Consider the following 20,345-nt stretch of genomic DNA (forward strand, 5'->3'; position numbering starts at 1 on the left):
CGTTAAGAGCTTCGATTAGCGGGGGGAAGGCAGGTAAGCCTAGTTTGAATCCCCGAGCTGACAAGGTAAAAAATCTGTCATTCTGCCCCGGAACATTGCAGTTAAACCCACTGTTCCCTAGTAGGCCGTCATTGTAAATAAGAATTTGTTGTTAATTAACTGACTTGCCTGGTTAAATAAATAAAGTTTACGTCAAAAGTCTCCAGGAAGTTGAAGATTAAAAAGTCTAAATTTCAGCAGCTTCAAACAGTGAACTCACTTTGTTTAGTGAGAATCGGACCACTCCATATTCTACTAATAGAAGTGTATCTATCATGTGTTTGATTGTGATTGTTAACACTCTGGAAGCACACAAAAAAAATGCAGTAGAAAAGATTTACTTCTGTAAAGCTTTGTCCAGAACTGCTGGCAATGCTAAATATATACACGCTGCACACACACAAACACACACACACACACACACACACACACACACACACACACACACACACACACACACACACACACACACACACACACACACACACACACACACACACACACACACACACACACACACACACACACACACACACACACACACACTCTAACAGCCTCTCCTTTCTGCCTGAGAAACAGAGACGGCCTGCTGGCACCTCCCCAATATCAACACAGAGGGGTCAGAGTTCACATAGACTCATTCTCTGGCCTCCTGAGACGCTCCAGCTCTGCTAACTGTGTGTGTGTGTGTGTGTGTGTGTGTGTGTGTGTGTGTGTGTGTGTGTGTGTGTGTGTGTGTGTGTGTGTGTGTGTGTGTGTGTGTGTGTGTGTGTGTGTGTGTGTGCGTGCGCGCTCCAGCTCTGCTAACTGTGTCAGGGGTCATCTGGTTCAGGGACTGTTTACAGAGGTCATCTGGTTCAGGGACTGTTTACAGGGGTCATCTGGTTCAGGGACTGTTTACAGGGGTCATCTGGTTCAGGGACTGTTTACAGAGGTCATCTGGTTCAGGGACTGTTTACACGAGGTCATCTGGTTCAGGGACTGTTTACAGGGGTCATCTGGTTCAGGGACTGTTTACAGAGGTCATCTGGTTCAGGGACTGTTTACAGAGGTCATCTGGTTCAGGGACTGTTTACACGAGGTCATCTGGTTCAGGGACTGTTTACAGAGGTCATCTGGTTCAGGGACTGTTTACAGGGGTCATCTGGTTCAGGGACTGTTTACAGAGGTCATCTGGTTCAGGGACTGTTTACAGGGTCATCTGGTTCAGGGACTGCTTACACGAGGTCATCTGGTTCAGGGACTGTTTACAGAGGTCATCTGGTTCAGGGACTGTTTACAGGGGTCATCTGGTTCAGGGACTGTTTACAGAGGTCATCTGGTTCAGGGACTGTTTACAGAGGTCATCTGGTTCAGGGACTGTTTACAGAGGTCATCTGGTTCAGGGACTGTTTACAGAGGTCATCTGGTTCAGGGACTGTTTACAGAGGTCATCTGGTTCAGGGACTGTTTACAGAGGTCATCTGGTTCAGGGACTGTTTACAGAGGTCATCTGGTTCAGGGACTGTTTACAGAGGTCATCTGGTTCAGGGACTGTTTACAGAGGTCATCTGGTTCAGGGACTGTTTACAGGGGTCATCTGGTTCAGGGACTGTTTACAGAGGTCATCTGGTTCAGGGACTGTTTACAGAGGTCATCTGGTTCAGGGACTGTTTACAGGGGTCATCTGGTTCAGGGACTGTTTACACGAGGTCATCTGGTTCAGGGACTGTTTACAGGGGTCATCTGGTTCAGGGACTGTTTACACGAGGTCATCTGGTTCAGGGACTGTTTACAGGGGTCATCTGGTTCAGGGACTGTTTACACGAGGTCATCTGGTTCAGGGACTGTTTACAGAGGTCATCTGGTTCAGGGACTGTTTACAGAGGTCATCTGGTTCAGGGACTGTTTACAGGGGTCATCCCCCTATTTCTTTTTTATAAGGGAGAGATAGAAGGGAGAGATAGAAGGGAGAGATAGAAGGGAGAGATATAAGGGAGAGATAGAAGAGAGAGATAGAAGGGAGAAATAGAAGGAAAATATAGGATGTAGAGATAGAAGGGAGGGATAGAAGGGAGAGATAGAATGGAGGGATAAAGGGAGGGATATAAGGGAGAGATAGAAGGGAGAGATAGAAGGGAGAGATAGAAGGGAGAGATAGAAGGGAGAGATAGAAGGGAGAGATAGAGGGGAGAGATAGAAGGGTGAGATAGAAGGGAGAGATAGAAGGGGGGATGAAGGGAGAGATAGAAGGGGGGGATAGAAGGGAGGGATAGAAGGGAGGGATAGAAGGGAGGGATAGAACATTGGGATAGAAGGGAGAAATAGAAGGGAGATATAGAAGGGAGAGATAGAAGGGAGGGATAGAAGGGAGGGATAGAAGGGAGGGATAGAAGGGAGAGATAGAAGGGGGGGATAGAAGGGAGGATGAAGGGAGAGATAGAAGGGAGAGGTAGAAGGGAGAGATAGAAGGGAGGGATAGAAGGGAGGGATAGAAGGGAGGGATAGAACATTGGGATAGAAGGGAGGGATAGAAGGGTGAGATAGAAGGGAGAAATAGAAAGGAGGGATAGAACATTGGGATAGAAGGGAGAGATAGAACAGAGGGAGAGATAGAAGGGAGGGATAGAACATTGGGATAGAAGGGAGAGATAGAAGGGAGGGATAGAAGGGAGAAATAGAAGGGAGAGATAGAAGGGAGGGATAAAGAGGGAGAGGAAGAGAAGGAGAAATAGAAGGGAGAGATAGAAGGGAGGGATAAAGGGAGGGATAGAAGGGAGAAATAGAAGGGAGAGATAGAAGGGAGGGATAAAGGGAGGGATAGAAGGGAGAAATAGAAGGGAGAGATAGAAGGGAGGGATAAAGGGAGGGATAGAAGGGAGAAATAGAAGGGAGAGATAGAAGGGGAGGGATAAAGGGAGGGATAAAGGGATGGATAGAAGGGAGAAATAGAAGGGAGAGATAGAAGGGAGGGATAAAGGGAGGGATAAAGGGAGGGATAGAAGGGAGAGATAGAAGGGAGAGATAAAGGGAGGGATAGAAGGAGAATAGAAGGGAGAGATAGAAGGGAGGGATAAAGGGAGGGATAGAAGGGAGAGATAGAAGGGAGAAATAGAAGGGAGAGATAGAAGGGAGGGATAGAAGGGAGAGATAGAAGGGATGGATAGAAGGGAGAGATAGAAGGGAGGGATAGAAGAGAGGGATAAAGGGAGGGATAGAAGGGAGGGATAAAGGGAGAGATAGAAGGGAGGGATAGAAGGGAGGGATAGAAGGGAGAGATAGAAGAGAGGGATAAAGGGAGGGATAAAGGGAGAGATAGAAGGGAGAGATAGAAGGGAGGGATAAAGGGAGAGATAGAAGGGAGAGATAGAAGGGAGAGATAGAAGGGAGGGATAGAAGAGAGGGATAAAGGGAGGGATAGAAGGCAGGGATGTTACCCCTCTCCTGATCAAAGAGACTGGCTACTCTCATCATCTCTACATAAAGACTTCATTACAGAAATGAAAAATACAATAAAAAAGGAAGAAAACTCCACATCTGGCATAGACTCCCCCTGACGGAGGAGGAGGAGGAGGAAGAGGATGATGAAGAGGAGGGGGAGGTCAAAAGGGGAAAAAAACTCTACATCGGGCATAGACTCACCCTGACGGAGGAGGAGGAGGAGGTGGAAGAGGAGGAGGAAAAGGAGGAGGATGAAGAGGAGGAGGAGGTCAAAGGGGCAAAAACTCTACATCTGGCATAGACTCACCCTGACGGAGGAGAAGGAGGAGAAGGAGAAGGAGGAGGAGGAGGAGGAGGAGGAGGAGGAAGAGGAGGAGGAGGAGGAGGTCAAAGGGGGAAAAACGCCACATCTGGCATGGACTCCCCCTGACGAAGGAGGAGGTGGAGGAGCAGGAGGAAGAGGAGTAGGAGGTCAAAGGGGAACAACACCACGTTACCTCAATCCAAAAGACCAAGCTTGTGTCCCAAGTGGAACCCCGTTCCCTACATAGTGCACTACATTTCACCAAGTCCCATAGGATACCGTTGAGGACAGATCCAAAAAGACTGCTTCGTGTTACCCCGAAACTCAGGAGCCCGCAATTACAAGCCTGCCTTATCCTCTGTCTCAGAGACAGTCGTCCTGGATGATCCGTGAAAGAAAAAAGCGTCATGACTTCAGTAACGACCGAGAGTAATTGGACAACGTCTTGTACAGTCTTTAGTCCTGGACAATTTAGCAGAGGTACGGGCCATTGGATCTAGAGAGCTGTGGTGGAATGAATGTTAAGTTCTGAAGGCTGCGTAGTCCATCTCTTGAGAAATACCCACAAAAACAAAAACCATGAGTATTACGAGGAACAATACTTTCTCCCTTCTGCTTTCTCTCTACTATTTAATAAGCTTGCTGTGGTCTGATAACAGTATTAAAAAAACATGTTTTTAAACGAAACTTCTTGTATAATAATTCATAGTTTAGGCAAATATCTAATCATGGTAATGCATGAAAATTCCCATGTATGTAATGCATTAAAGGAAAAGGATAACGTAGACAGTTTCCATACGTTTCCATACGTTTCCATACGTTTCCATACGTTTCCATAAGAGTCTCAGTTTCTCTATTTAAACTGCTTGTTAGGGATACTCAGAAACATTTTGTGCTCTTTATGTACATGATATGTTAGATACAGGTTGCGACCCCTAGGGACGCTGGTCTAAAGTAGTGTATTATATGGGGAATAGGGAGCAATTTGTTCCACAAGCCATTCTTGTGATTATTGTGACTTTGCCATTGTAATTGTTTGTAAGCTTGTGTAGTCTAAAATGAATCTATGATCGTGTGCTATCCATTTGGGGTTTTTTGTATGCTGCTCTTTGTATGCCATTTTAATATTTGAGAAATTAACCAATGATATTAGGCCACGCTTGGCCATGATTACAGACACCTGTGTGTCTTTTGACACGATATAAACGAGTTGTCCCGCAGTGTTTGTCATTATACCCTGATGAAGACAGCTTGCCTGTCGAAACGTTGGACATGACATTTTTTGGCATCTGAGCTCCTAGAGTGCGCCGCTCTCCTTTATTTGTACGTATCCACAGGCTAACTGGCAGGCCGCATCAATCAAAGACAGTTAAGGACATAGTGTTTGACATGGGCCACAACAGGTTTGATAAATGAACGTGGATCACATGATGCAGTGATATGCGATCCTTCAGGACATGCAGGCTGTGTGGAGTAAGACACAAGTGTTGAGGCAAAGACTCTGTTCCAAATGCCCCCCTCGTCCCTATGATGCTTTTGGTCAACAGTAGTGCACTATGTAGGGAATAGGGTGCCACTTGGGATGCAGCCTTGCTCTGTGCGCTCTGCGTGCTGCATACCACAGCCAGTTAGGCCGGTATGTTGCTCCAGGATGTTGATTAGCACACAGCTTTAACATCAGAGGCTACTGCCAAACGATCATGCTACGTNACATTTTTTGGCATCTGAGCTCCTAGAGTGCGCCGCTCTCCTTTATTTGTACGTATCCACAGGCTAACTGGCAGGCCGCATCAATCAAAGACAGTTAAGGACATAGTGTTTGACATGGGCCACAACAGGTTTGATAAATGAACGTGGATCACATGATGCAGTGATATGCGATCCTTCAGGACATGCAGGCTGTGTGGAGTAAGACACAAGTGTTGAGGCAAAGACTCTGTTCCAAATGCCCCCCTCGTCCCTATGATGCTTTTGGTCAACAGTAGTGCACTATGTAGGGAATAGGGTGCCACTTGGGATGCAGCCTTGCTCTGTGCGCTCTGCGTGCTGCATACCACAGCCAGTTAGGCCGGTATGTTGCTCCAGGATGTTGATTAGCACACAGCTTTAACATCAGAGGCTACTGCCAAACGATCATGCTACGTAGGAAAAAACACAGTCTGACAGGGAGAGGAGAGGAGAAGAGAAAAAAAGAAAAGAAAAGAAAAGGGGAGAGGAGAGGAGAGGAGAGGAGAAGCGAAGAGAAGAGAAGAGAAGAGGGAGAAGAGAAGAGGGAGAAGAGAAGAGAAGAGAAGAGAAGAGAAGAGAAGAGAAGAAAAGAGAAGAAAAGAGAAGAAAAGAAAAGAGAAGAAAAGAAAAGAAAAGAAAAGAAAAGAGAAAAAGAAAGAATAGAAACGAAGAGGAGAAAGGAGAGAGGATAGAGAGAGGAGAGGAGAGGAGAGGAGAGGAGAGGAGAGGAGAGGAGAGGAGAGGAGAGGAGAGGAGAGGAGAGGGCTAAGCAGCTGACAGCAAGGGCCTGCTGCTGCTGGTGAATAATGGTCTTGACTCTCGTGACACTCCTCGGGAATCAAATCAAATCCAAATCAAATCAAATTGTATTGGTGACACACACATGGTTAACAGATGTTAATGCGAGTGTAGCGAAATGCTTGTGCTTCTAGTTCCGACAGTGCAGTAATATCTAACAAGTAATCTAACAATTCCCCAACAACTACCTAATACACACAAATCTAATGGGATGGAATAGGAATATATACTCAATATATGGATGATCAATGACAGAGTGGCATAGGCAAGATGCAATAGATGGTATAAAATACAAAATATACATATGATATGAGTAATGCAAGATATGTAAACATTATTAAAGTGACCAATGATTTCAAGTCTGTATGTAGGCAGCAGCCTCTCTGTGTTAGTGATGGCTGTTAAACAGTTTGATGTCCTTGAGATAGAAGCTGTTTTTCAGTTTCTCGGTCCCAGCTTTGATGCACCTGTACTGACCTCGCCTTCTGGACGATAGCGGGGTGAACAGGCAGTGGCTCGGGTGGTTGTTGTCCTTGATGATCTTTTTGGCCTTCCTATGACATCGGGTGATGTAGGTGTCCTGGGAGGGCAGGTAGTTTGCCCCCGGTGATCCTCTGGAGAGCCCTGCGGTTGTTGGTGGTGCAGTTGCCGTACCTGGCAGTGATACAGCCCGACAGGATGCTCTCAATTGTTCATCTGTAAAAGTTTGTGAGGGTTTTAGGTGACAAGCCTAGGCGCTGTTACGTCTTCTTCACCACACTGTCTGTGTGGGTGGACCATTTCAGAGCGTCCATGATGTGTACGCCAAGGATCTTAAAACGTTCTACCTTCTCCACTGCTGTCCCTTCGATGTGGATAGGGGGCTGCTCCCTCTGCTGTTTCCTGAAGTCCACGATCAGCCCCTTTGTTTTCTTGATGTTGAGTGAGAGGTTGTTTTTTGTTTTCTCAGTTTGTTGTCCTGACACCACACTCCGAGGGCCCTCACCTCCTCCCTGTAGGCTGTCTCGTCGTTGTTGGTAATCAAGCCTACTACTGTTGTGTCGTCTGTAAACTTGTTGATTGAGTTGGAGGTGCGTGACCATGCAGTCATAGGTGAACAGGGAGTACAGGAGGGGGCTGAGCATGCACCCTTGTGGGGCCCCAGTGTTTACGATCAGCAAAGTGGAGGCCTTCTTTCCTATCTTCACCACCTGGGGCGGCTCGTCAGGAAGTCCAGGACCCAGTTGAACAAGGCGGGGTTGAGACCCAGGGCCTCAAGCTTAATGATGATCTTGGAGGGAACTATGGTGTTGAATGCTGAGCTGTAGTTGATGAACAGCATTCTTACATAGGTATTCCTCTTGTCCAGATGGGTTAGGGCAGTGTGCAGTGTGATGGTGATTTCATCATCTGTGAACCTATTGGGGCGGTAAGCAAACTGAAGTGGGTCTAGGGTGACAGGTAAGGTGGAGGTGATATGATCCTTGACTAGTTTCTCTAAGCACTTCATGATGACAGAAGTGAGTGCTACGGGGCGAGACTGATTTAGTTCAGGTACCTTTGTCTTCTTGGGGACAGGAACAATGGTGGCCATCTTGAAGCATGTGGATGACAGCAGAGAGATTAAGGAGAGATTGAATATGTCCATAAACACGCCAGCCAGCTGGTCTGGTCATGCTCTGAGGACGCGGCAGCCTTGCGAGGGTTATAACATTTAAATGTCTTACTCACGTCGGCCACGGAGAAGGGGAGCCCACAGTCCTTGGTAGTGGGCCGCATCGGTGGCACTGTACTATCCTCAAAGCCGGCAAAGAAGGTGTTTAGTTTGTCTGGAAGCAAGACGTCGGTGTCTGTGACGTGATTGTCTGTAGACCCTACCCCATACATCTTGTGTCTGAGCCGTTGAATTTGCGACTTCACTTTGTCTCTGTACTGACGTTTCGCTTGTTTTGATTGCCTTACAGAGCGAATAACTACACTGTTTGTATTCGGCCATATTCTCAGTAAATTTCCAAGGTCAAATGCGATGGTTCGCGCTTTCAGTTTTGTGCGAATGCTGCCATCTATCCACGGTTTCTGGTTTGGGTAAGTTTTAATAGTCACATTAGGTCCATCATCTCCTAGACACTATACACCTTATAAACTCACTCACTGAATTAGCGTATATGTCAATATTAACCCCTGAGGCTACCGGGAACATGTCCCAGTCCGTGTATTCCAAAAACATTTTTGGAACCGTGGATTACGATTGGTCAGATCAGCGTTGAATAGTCCTTAACACGGATACATCCTGTTTGAGTTTCTGCCTATAGGAAGAGAGGAGCAAAATGGAGTCGTGGTCAGATATGCCCGAAAGGAGGGCGGGGGAGGGCTTTGTAAGCGTCACGGAAGTTAGAGTAGCAGTGATCCAGTGTTTCGCCAGTGTGATTAGAGTCAATGTAATTTAATTTTAAAAATTGTTCTCAAATTTGATTTGTTAATATTCACAGTTACAATAAAAAGCAGCATCAGGATATATGGTTTCCAGTTTGCATAACGTCCAGTGAAGTTACTTGAAGGCTGTCGTGGTATGACCTTTGTGTACACAAATGTTTTCATTTTGCATGACTGCAGTAAATTGCAGGGCGAGGCCCATCTGTCTGTGGCCTGGCCTCACCCTCTCCAGGATTACTTTTCAATGGCCAGTGCATTTAATACTCTGCTCTCTCTCTCTCTCTCTCTCTCTCTCTCTCTCTCTCTCTCTCTCCTCTCCCTCCTCTCTCTCTCTCCCTCTCTCTCTCTCTCTCTTCTCTCTCCTCTCTCTCCTCTCTCTCTCTCTCTCTCTCTCTCTCTCTCTTCCTCTCTCTCTCTCTCCTCTCTCTCTCTCCTCTCTCTCTCTCTCTCCCCGTCCCTCCCTCCCTCCCTCCCTCCCTCCCTCCCTCCCCTCCCTCCCTCCCTCCCTCCCTCCCCTCCCTCCCTCCCTCCCTCCCCTCTCCCCCTTCCCTCTCCCCTTCCCTCTCCCCTTCCCTCTCCCCTTCCCTCTCTCTCTCCCCTTCCCTCTCTCTTTATATCTATCTCTCTCTCAATACAACTTGATTAAAATTAAGGGCTTTATTGGCATGGGAAACATTTGATAATATTGCCAAAGCAAGTGAAGTAGATAATAAACAAAAGTGAAATAAACAACAAAAATTAACAGTAAACTTTACATTCGCTAAAGTTCAAAAAGAATAAAGACATATTTATGTTATAAATAAACATAAATATGGGTTGTATTTACAATGGTGATGTTCTTCACTGGTTGCCCTTTTCTTGAGGCAACAGGAAAACACAAATCTTGTTGCTGTGATGGCACACTGATATTTCACACAAAACATATGGGAGTTTATCAAAATTGGGTTTGTCTTCAAATTCTTTGTGTATCTGTGTAATCTGAGGGACATATGTGTCTGTAATATTGTCAAACATTTGTCAGGAGGTTAGGAAGTGTAGCTCAGTTTCCACCTCATTTTGTTGGCAGTGTGCACATAGCCTGTCTTCTCTTGAGAGCCATGTCTGTACATAAGCTTTCCTTAAGTTTGGGTCAGTCACAGTGGTCAGGTATTCTGCCACTGTGTACTCTCTGTTTAAGGCCAAATAGCATTCCAGTTTGCTCAGTTTTTTTTGTTAATTCTTTCCAATTTGTCAAGTTTATATCTTTGTTTTTTCTCATGATTTGGTTGGGTCTAATTGTGTTGGGTCTAATTGGTCCTGGGGCTCTGTGGGGGTCTGTTTGTGTTTGTGAACAGAGCCCCAGGACCAACTTGATTAGGGGACTCTTCTCCAGGTTCATCTCTCTGTAGGTGATGGCTTTGTTATGGAAGGTTTGGGAATCGCTTCCATTTAGGTGGTTGTAGAATTTAACGTCTCTTTTCTGGATTTTGATAATTAGTGGGTTTCGGCCTAATTCTGCTCTGCATGCCTTATTTGGTGTTTTACGTTGTACACTGAGGATATTTTTGCAGAATATTGCATGCAGAGTCTCAATTTGGTGCTGGGCCCATTTAGTGAATTCTTGACTGGTGAGCGGACCCCAGACCTCACAACCATGAAGGGCAATGGGTTCTATAACTGATTCAATAATTGGTATGTCGAATTTGATGTTCCTTTTGATGGCATAGAATGCCCTTCTTGCCTTGTCTCTCAGCTCGTTCACAGCTTTGTAGAAGTTACCTGTGGCCCTGATGTTTAGGCTGAACTATGCATAGTTTTTTGTGTGCTCTAGGGCAATGGTGTCTAGATGGAATTTGGATTTGTGGTCTTGGCGACTGGACCTTTTTTGGAACACAATAATTCTCTCTCTCTCTCTCTCTCTCTCTCTCTCTCTCTCTCTCTCTCTCTCTCTCTCTCTCCTCTCTCTCTCCCTCTCTCTCTCTCTCCTCTCTCTCCCTCTCTCTCTCTCTCTCTCTCCTCTCTCTCTCTCTCTCTCTCTCCTCTCTCTGCTCTCTCTCTCTCTCTCTCTCTCTCTCTCTCTCTCTCTCTGTCTCAGTCTCTCTGGCTTTTCACACCTTCCAAATATCTCCCAAATAAATAAATAAATATTCTATTTGTAAGCCAAACTAATTAAATTGTATTTAAAGCTCAGGTTTTTCATAATAAGTTCCAGCAGTGTTCATCAGAGCAGCATAAAGAGAGTAGTGTTACCACAAACGACCGCTTTGTACCACGCTGAAAAATCAGCTTTTTCTTCCAGGGACTCCAGGGAGGATGCCATTGACCTTCTAATTTCCCCCCAAACAGCAGCACCTAGGTGGGGTGGGGGGGAAGAGGGTTGGAGAGGCGAAGGGGAGACGCTGGCACCGTTCGGAGCGCACAGGGGGTCTAATTCTGGCTGGATAGACCACAAGGAAAGCCTTCATGGATCTTTACGCTTAAAGCTGCATACATGCACGCTGACACACACACGCACGCACGCACGCACGCACGCACACACACACACACACACACACACACACACACACACACACACACACACACACACACACACACACACACACACAATGAACACTCTTCTAACTCTGTTAATTCGTACAATTAGGATGGAAAACATTTAAAACATATTCTGCTTCTCCAAATTAAATTGTAATCTATTACAATGTGCCTGGGTTTTTTGGGGAGTGTCTTCCGATGGTTAGCTGAGATTCAGTGATCTATTAAAGTGTTCCTGTTGTCTCAGAGTGTCTTCCGATGGTTAGCTGAGATTCAGTCATCTATTAAAGTGTTCCTGTTGTCTCTCAGAGCGTCTTCCGATGGTTAGCTGAGATTCAGTCATCTATTAAAGTGTTCCTGTTGTCTCAGAGTGTCTTCCGATGGTTAGCTGAGATTCAGTCATCTATTAAAGTGTTCCTGTTGTCTCAGAGCGTCTTCCGATGGTTAGCTGAGATTCAGTCATCTATTAAAGTGTTCCTGTTGTCTCTGAGTGTCTTCCGATGGTTACCTGAGATTCAGTCATCTATTAAAGTGTTCCTGTTGTCTCAGAGCGTCTTCCGATGGTTAGCTGAGATTCAGTCATCTATTAAAGTGTTCCTGGTCTCTCAGAGCGTCTTCCGATGGTTAGCTGAGATTCAGTCATCTATTAAAGTGTTCCTGTTGTCTCAGAGCGTCTTCCGATGGTTAGCTGAGATTCAGTCATCTATTAAAGTGTTCCTGTTGTCTCAGAGCGTCTTCCGATGGTTAGCTGAGATGCAGTCATCTATTAAAGTGTTCCTGGTCTCTCAGAGCGTCTTCCGATGGTTAGCTGAGATTCAGTCATCTATTAAAGTGTTCCTCGTCTCTCAGAGCGTCTTCCGATGGTTAGCTGAGATTCAGTCATCTATTAAAGTGTTCCTGTTGTCTCAGAGCGTCTTCCGATGGTTAGCAGAGATTCAGTGATCTATTAAAGTGTTCCTGTTGTCTCAGAGCGTCTTCCGATGGTTACCTGAGATTCAGTCATCTATTAAAGTGTTCCTGTTGTCTCAGAGCGTCTTCCGATGGTTACCTGAGATTCAGTCATCTATTAAAGTGTTCCTGGTCTCTCAGAGCGTCTTCTGATGGTTAGCTGAGATTCAGTCATCTATTAAAGTGTTCCTGTTGTCTCAGAGCGTCTTCCGATGGTTACCTGAGATTCAGTCAACTATTAAAGTGTTCCTGTTGTCTCGTCTTCCGATGTTTAGCTTCAAGCAGGTAAAAACACAACACCTTGTCACCGTGTTTGTTTGTCCAACTCCAGGGGTTTTCTCTCCTGGAAAGAGACTGTGTTGAGCCTCCCACTGTCACCCTATTCCCTACATCAAATCAATATCAAATCAAAGTTTATTGGTTGCGTACACAGATTTGCAGAAGTTATCGCAGGTGTAGCGAAATGCTTGTGTTTCTAGCTCCAACAGTGCAGTACTAATGAATATACAGTGAATATGCTATATTTTTTGATTGCGATATTTTTGGGCATTTTATAATTTGAACTTGTTTTTTTCATGTGTATTTTTCTTGAATAATCTTTTGTTTTTGAGTAGCTAATCAATTACTGATAATTGTGTTCGAGTCATTTTGAAACCGGATAAAAAATTTACAACAAAGTCTAGATTCAGCTGATTGTTTTCTATTGAATTACTGCATTGAATACCTGCATAGAAGGGATTCACTTGTTATCTCCTGGAGGACTACAAAGGACCACAAAGTACAGGAAAGAAGGGCACTCGCATCTTTTAATCCGGAGAAATCCTCCGGAGTAAAAGTGGATTTAACAAATCCTTACTAAGGAGCTCACAACGGATCTTCTTCAACTTGGAATCATATGGAAAAATACTCAGACATAAAGAATGGCGGGAGGAAATCCACTCATAAGCCAACAGAGTCCACACAGAACGTTATGTCTTCCCTCTCTTCCCCCTCTCATGGCTTAATGTCGTTGGTGTTGACCGCAACCATTTAATAACATTGCCAAAATGACCAGCCATCCCATCTCTTCTTAAAACAATTCCATATAGCTTATAGCTTCCATATAACAATTCCATATAGCTTATTGCTTCCATAAAACAATTCCATATAGCTTATAGATTCCATGTAACAATTCCATATAGCTTATTGCGTCCATAAAACAATTCCATATAGCTTATAGCTTCCATAAAACAATTCCATATAGCTTATAGCTTCCATATAACAATTCCATATAGCTTATAGCTTCCATATAACAATTCCATATAGCTTATAGCTTCCATAAAACAATTCCATATAGCTTATAGCTTCCATATAACAATTCCATATAGCTTATAGCTTCCATATAACAATTCCATATAGCTTATAGCTTCCATAAAACAATTCCATATAGCTTATAGCTTCCATAAAACAATTCCATGATAAACTAGATGATAAACAGCCTGCCTGCTCTTTCTCTTTGCTAATGATGTAAATGTGTGTTCAGTCTTCGGTCTGTTGCGAGTAGAATATCTGAATGTCAGGAAATGGTTTGTGAGCTAATGAAGTTTGAAGGGCCGAATGTCTGGCGACATGGAATTGTATATCAAAACTCAAGCCAACTTTACCACGGTTTTTAACCAAGCTTTTTGTTTCTGATGATTTTTCTCTGCTCTCCAACACACGCACATACTCAAACACCGCAGAATCTGCTCTGATCTGAATTTTAGGTAGGCAAATTAAAACTTCTTCTTAATAGGGGGCGCTGTTTTCACTTTGGGAAAAAATCGTGCCCAAATTAAATGGCCTCGTACTCTGTTCTAGATCATACAATATGCATTTTATTATTACTATTGGATAGAAAACACTCTGAAGTTTCTAAAACTGTTTGAATTATATCTGTGAGTAAAACAGAACTCATTTGGCAGCAAACTTCCAGACAGGAAGTGAAAATTCTGAAAATGGGTCTCTGTCAGGGCCTGCCTATTCAACTGGCTTATATTTATGGATCTGTATGCACTTCATACGCCTTCCACTAGATGTCAACAGGCAGTAGAAGGTTGAATGGGGTGTCTAGCTTGATGTGAGGCCGAATGAGAGCTTTTGGAGTGACAGGTCCGCTCTTTTGTCAGTTTTCAACTGCGCACAGGGGAACTCCACACTGTCTTCTGAAATGCGTTACGTATACACGACGAAATGCTCCGGCTCTGATTTTATTGGATACATATGAGAAAAACATCATAAAGTAGGATTTTCAACCGAGTTTGACCAGTTTATTCGACGTTTATTGGGACTTTTGGAATTTTTCGTTCCAGGCGCAACAATTTCTTGGACATGTGTCTCCACATGGCTAGCCAAAGTTGCTAATTCTACAGAAGAAATTGACATTCTAAAACCAAACAACGATTTATTCTGGAACTAGGACTCCTTGCACAACATTCTGATGGAAGATCATCAAAAGTAAGAGAATATTTATGATGTTATTTCGTATTTTTGTGGAATATATTGGCTCCAACAAGGCGGAGAATAGGTGAGCGCTGTCTCACAATATTGCATGCTGTATGTTGTACTAAAGTAATTTTTTTTATCTAACACAGCGGTTGCATTAAGAACCAGTGTATCTTTCATTTGCTGTACAACATGTATTTTTTAGTAAAGTTTATGATGAGTTTTTTGGTTAGATTAGGTGACTGTCCAAAATATCTCTGGACAATTTGGTGCATTGTGGCTACGTATTCACAATGTAAAACCACGATTTGTAGCTCTAAATATGTACATTTTCGAACAAAACATAAATGTATTGTATAACATGATGTTATAAGACTGTCATCTGATGAAGTTGTCCAAAGGTTAGTGATTAATTTTATCTCTATTTCTGGGTTTTGTGAAAGCTATGTTGGCGGTGAATAAATGGCGTTGTGTGTTTGGCTATTGTGATGAGCTAATATAAATACATATTGTGTTTTCGCTGTAAAACACTTAAAAAATCGGAAATATTGGCTGGATTCACAAGATGTTTATCTTTCATTTGCTGTACACCATGTATTTTTCATAAATGTTTTATGATGAGTATTTATGTATTTCACGTTGCTCTCTGTAATTATTCTGGCTGTTTTGGTGCTACTTGTGATGGTGGCTGCAATGTAAAACTACGATTTATACCTCAAATATGCACATTTTCGAACAAAACATAAATGTATTGTATAACATGATGCTATAAGACTGTCATCTGATGAAGTTGTTCAAGGTTAGTGATTAATTTTATCTCTATTTGTGGGTTTTGTGAAAGCTACCTTTGCGGTGGAAACATGGTGAAAACATGGCGTTGTGTGTTTGGCTATTGTCGTGAGCTAATATAAATATACACTGCTCAAAAGAATAAAGAGAACACTTAAACAACACAATGTAACTCCAAGTCAATCACACTTCTGTGAAATCAAACTGCCCACTTCGGAAGCAACACTGATTGACAATAAATTTCACATGCTGTTGTGCAAATGGAATAGACAAAAGGTGGAAATTATAGGCAATTAGCAAGACATCCCCCAATAAAGGAGTGATCCTGCAGGTGGTGATCACAGACCACTTCTCAGTTCCTATGCTTCCTGGCTGATGTTTTGGTCACTTTTGAATGCTGGAGGTGCTTTCACTCTAGTGGTAGCATGAGACAGAGTCTACAACCCACACAAGTGGCTCAGGTAGTGCAGCTCATCCTGGATGGCACATCAATGCGACCTGTGGCAAAAAGGTTTGCTGTGTCTGTCAGCGTAGTGTCCAGAGCATGGAGGCGCTACCAGGAGACAGGCCAGTACATCAGGAGACGTGGAGGGGGCCGTAGGAGGGCAACAACCCAGCAGCAGGACCGCTACCTCCGCCTTTGTGCAAGGAGGTGCACTGCCAGAGCCCTGCAAAATGACCTCCAGCAGGCCACAAATGTGCATGTGTCAGCATATGGTCTCACAAGGTGTCTGAGGATCTCATCTCGGTACCTAATGGCAGTCAGGCTACCTCTGGCGAGCACATGGAGGGCTGTGCGGCACCACAAAGAAATCCACCCCACACCATGACTGACCCACCGCCAAACCGGTCATGCTGGAGGATGTTGCAGGCAGCAGAACGTTCTCCACGGCGTCTCTAGACTCTGTCACGTCTGTCACGTGCTCATGTGCTCAGTGTGAACCTGCTTTCATCTGTGAAGAGCACAGGGCGCCAGTGGCGAATTTGCCAATCTTGGTGTTCTCTGGCAAATGCCAAACGTCCTGCACGGTGTTGGGCTGTAAGCACGACCCCCACCTGTGGACGTCGGGCCCTCATACCACCCTCATGGAGTCTGTTTCTGACCGTTTGAGCAGACCCATGCACATTTGTGGCCTGCTGGAGGTCATTTTGCAGGGGTCTGGCAGTGCACCTCCTTGCACAAAGGCGGTAATGCTCCTTATAAGAAACATCACTGCACTCTATATTCCTCTGTAAACCGGTCATCTCTATATACCCAAAACAAGACCCACTGGTTATTTATATAACCCTCTAAGGCCTCACTACCCCCTATCTGAGATACCTACTGCAGCCCTCATCCTCCACATACAACACCCGTTCTGCAACACCCATGTTGTGTTGCTACCATGCTGTGTTGTCTTGTTGTGTTTCTACCGTGTTGTTGTTATGTTGTGTTGCTACCATGCTGTGTTGTCATGTTGTGTTGCTACCATGCTGTGTTGTCATGTTGTGTTGCTACCATGCTGTGTTGTCATGTTGTGTTGCTACCATACTGTGTTGTCATGTTGTGTTACTACCATGCTGTGTTGTCATGTTGTGTTGCTACCATGCCGTGTTGTCATGTTGTGTTGCTACCATGCTGTGTTGTCATGTTGTGTTGCTACCATGCTGTGTTGTCATGTTGTGTTGCTACCCTGCTGTGTTGTCATGTTGTGTTGCTACCATGCTGTGTTGTCATGTTGTGTTGTTACCATGCTGTGTTGTCATGTGTTGCTACCATGCTGTGTTGTCATGTTGTGTTGCTACCATGCTGTGTTGTCATGTTGTGTTGCTACCGTGTTGTTGTCATGTTGTGTTGCTACCGTGCTGTGTTGTCATGTTGTGTTGCTACCATGTTGTGTTGCTACCATGCTGTGTTGTCATGTTGTGTTGCTACCATGCTGTGTTGTCATGTTGTGTTGCTACCATGTTGTCATGTTGTGTTGCTACCATGCTGTGTTGTCATGTTGTGTTGCTACCCTGCTGTGTTGTCATGTTGTGTTGCTACCATGCTGTGTTGTCATGTTGTGTTGCTACCATGCTGTGTTGTCATGTTGTGTTGCTACCGTGTTGTTGTTATGTTGTGTTGCTACCATGCTGTGTTGTCATGTTGTGTTGCTACCATGTTGTTGTCATGTTGTGTTGCTACCGTGTTGTTGACATGTTGTGTTGCTACCATGCTGTGTTGTCATGTTGTGTTGCTACCATGCTGTGTTGTCATGTTGTGTTGCTACCATGCTGTGTTGTCATGTTGTGTTGCTACTGTGTTGTTGTCATGTTGTGTTGCTACCATGCTGTGTTGTCATGTTGTGTTGCTACCATGCTGTGTTGTCATGTTGTGTTGCTACCATGCTGTGTTGTCATGTTGTGTTGTTACCATGCTGTGTTGTCATGTTGTGTTGCCACCATGCTGTGTTGTCATGTTGTTGCTACCATGCTGTGTTGTCATGTTGTGTTACTACCATGCTGTGTTGTCATGCTGTGTTGCTACCATGCTGTGTTGTCATGTTGTGTTGTTACCTTGCTGTGTTGTCATGTTGTGTTGCCACCATGCTGTGTTGTCATGTTGTTGCTACCATGCTGTGTTGTCATGTTGTGTTACTACCATGCTGTGTTGTCATGCTGTGTTGCTACCATGCTGTGTTGTCATGTTGTGTTGCTACCATGCTGTGTTGTCATGTTGTGTTGCTACTGTGTTGTTGTCATGTTGTGTTGCTACCATGCTGTGTTGTCATGTTGTGTTGCTACCATGCTGTGTTGTCATGTTGTGTTGCTACCATGCTGTGTTGTCATGTTGTGTTGCTACCATGCTGTGTTGTCATGTTGTGTTGCTACTGTGTTGTTGTCATGTTGTGTTGCTACCATGCTGTGTTGTCATGATGTGTTGCTACCATGCTGTGTTGTCATGTTGTGTTGCTACCCTGCTGTGTTGTCATGTGTTGCTACCATGTTGTGTTGTCATGTTGTGTTGCTACCATGCTGTGTTGTCATGTTGTGTTGCTACCGTGTTGTTGTCATGTTGTGTTGCTACCATGCTGTGTTGTCATGTTGTGTTGCTACCATGCTGTGTTGTCATGTTGTGTTGCTACCATGTTGTGTTGTCATGTTGTGTTGCTACCATGCTGTGTTGTCATGTTGTGTTGCTACCATGCTGTGTTGTCATGTTGTGTTGCTACCATGCTGTGTTGTCATGTTGTGTTGCTACCGTGTTGTTGTCATGTTGTGTTGCTACCATGCTGTGTTGTCATGTTGTGTTGCTACCCTGCTGTGTTGTCATGTGTTGCTACCATGTTGTGTTGTCATGTTGTGTTGCTACCCTGCTGTGTTGTCATGTTGTGTTGCTACCATGCTGTGTTGTTATGTTGTGTTGCTACCATGCTGTGTTGTCATGTTGTGTTGCTACCGTGTTGTTGTCAAGTTGTGTTGCTACCATGCTGTTGTCATGTTGTGTTGCTACCATGCTGTGTTGTCATGTTGTGTTGCTACCATGCTGTGTTGTCATGTTGTGTTGCTACCGTGTTGTTGTCATGTTGTGTTGCTACCATGCTGTGTTGTCATGTTGTGTTGCTACCATGCTGTGTTGTCATGTTGTGTTGCTACCATGCTGTGTTGTCATGTTGTGTTGCTACCATGCTGTGTTGTCATGTTGTGTTTCTACCATGCTGTGTTGTCATGTGGTGTTGCTACCATGCTGTGTTGTCATGTTGTGTTGCTACCATGCTGTGTTGTCATGTTGTGTTGCTACCATGCTGTGTTGTCATGTTGTGTTGCTACCATGCTGTGTTGTCATGTTGTGTTGTTACCATGCTGTGTTGTCATGTTGTGTTGATACCATGCTGTGTTGAGGTCTCTCTTTATGTCGTGTTGAAGTGCCTCTCTTGTCGTGATGTGTGTTTTGTCCTTTATTGCTTGTTTGTTTTGTCCCAGGCCCCCGTCCCCGCAGGAAGCCTTTTGCCTCTTGGTAGGCCGTCATTGTAAATAAGAATTTGTTCAGGTTAACTGACTTGCCTAGTTGAATAAAGGTTAAATAAATAAATAAAATAGTAACACATAACACATATGGAATCATGTAGTAACCAAAAAACTGTTAAACAAAACAAAATACATTTTATATTTTAGATTCTTCAAAGTAGCCATCCGTTGCCTTGATGACAGCTTTGCACACTCTTGGCATTCTCTCAACCAGCACGACAACTGAGTCTGACTAGGGCCCCACTTATAATTTACCGAATTTCTGCTCTGATTTCTGGTGAGTGACCGCCAATCTAATGTCCAAACGTTATTTACCGGCTGTAGGTAATAATACAAGAAACATCCTGAGCAATTCATGTAAAAAAAACTATACTGGAAAGATAGGATCTAGAAACAGGACGACCGTTACTGTCGGCAACATCTTGTCAGATTTAGCGCACTACCTTTGACCAGGGCATCTAGGGAATCCCATATTACCCTGGTACAAAATAATACACTACAGAGGGAAGACTGTGCCATTTGTGATGCAGCCCGGATGTGACCCTTCTCTCTCCCCTTCTCTCTCCGTCGCTCTCTTTCCGTCTCTCTCTCCTTCTCTCTCCCCTTCTCTCTTTCCGTCTCTCCATCTCTCTCTCTCCTTCTATCTCCCCTTCTCTCTTTCAGTCTCTCCGTACCTCTCTCTCTGTCTCTCTCTCCTTCTCTCCCCCCTTCTCTCCCTCCTCTCTTTCCATCTCTCTGTCTCTCTCTCTCTGTCTCTCTTTCCTTCTTTCTATGTATCTCTCTTTCTCTCTCCTTCTCTGTCCCCTTCTCTCTCCCCAGTCTCTTTCCGTCTGTGCCCTTCTCTCTCCCCTTTCCTCCCCCCTTTTCTCCCTACTCTCTTTCCGTCTCTCCTTCTCTCTCCCATTCTCTCTCTCCTTCTCGCTCCCATTCTCTCTCTCCT

At 44.5% G+C, this 20,345-nt stretch overlaps 1 protein-coding gene across 1 annotated transcript in view; it reads right to left on the reverse strand.

The window, feature by feature from the left end:
- The window catches only part of crocc2 (ciliary rootlet coiled-coil, rootletin family member 2), a 157,730-nt gene that overhangs the window by 127,889 nt on the left and 9,496 nt on the right, over positions 1-20,345 (reverse strand). The gene's annotated exons all lie outside the window — the stretch shown is intronic.

The sequence above is a fragment of the Salvelinus fontinalis genome, chromosome 12 (genome assembly GCF_029448725.1).
Source record: "Salvelinus fontinalis isolate EN_2023a chromosome 12, ASM2944872v1, whole genome shotgun sequence".
Lineage (NCBI taxonomy): Eukaryota > Metazoa > Chordata > Actinopteri > Salmoniformes > Salmonidae > Salvelinus > Salvelinus fontinalis.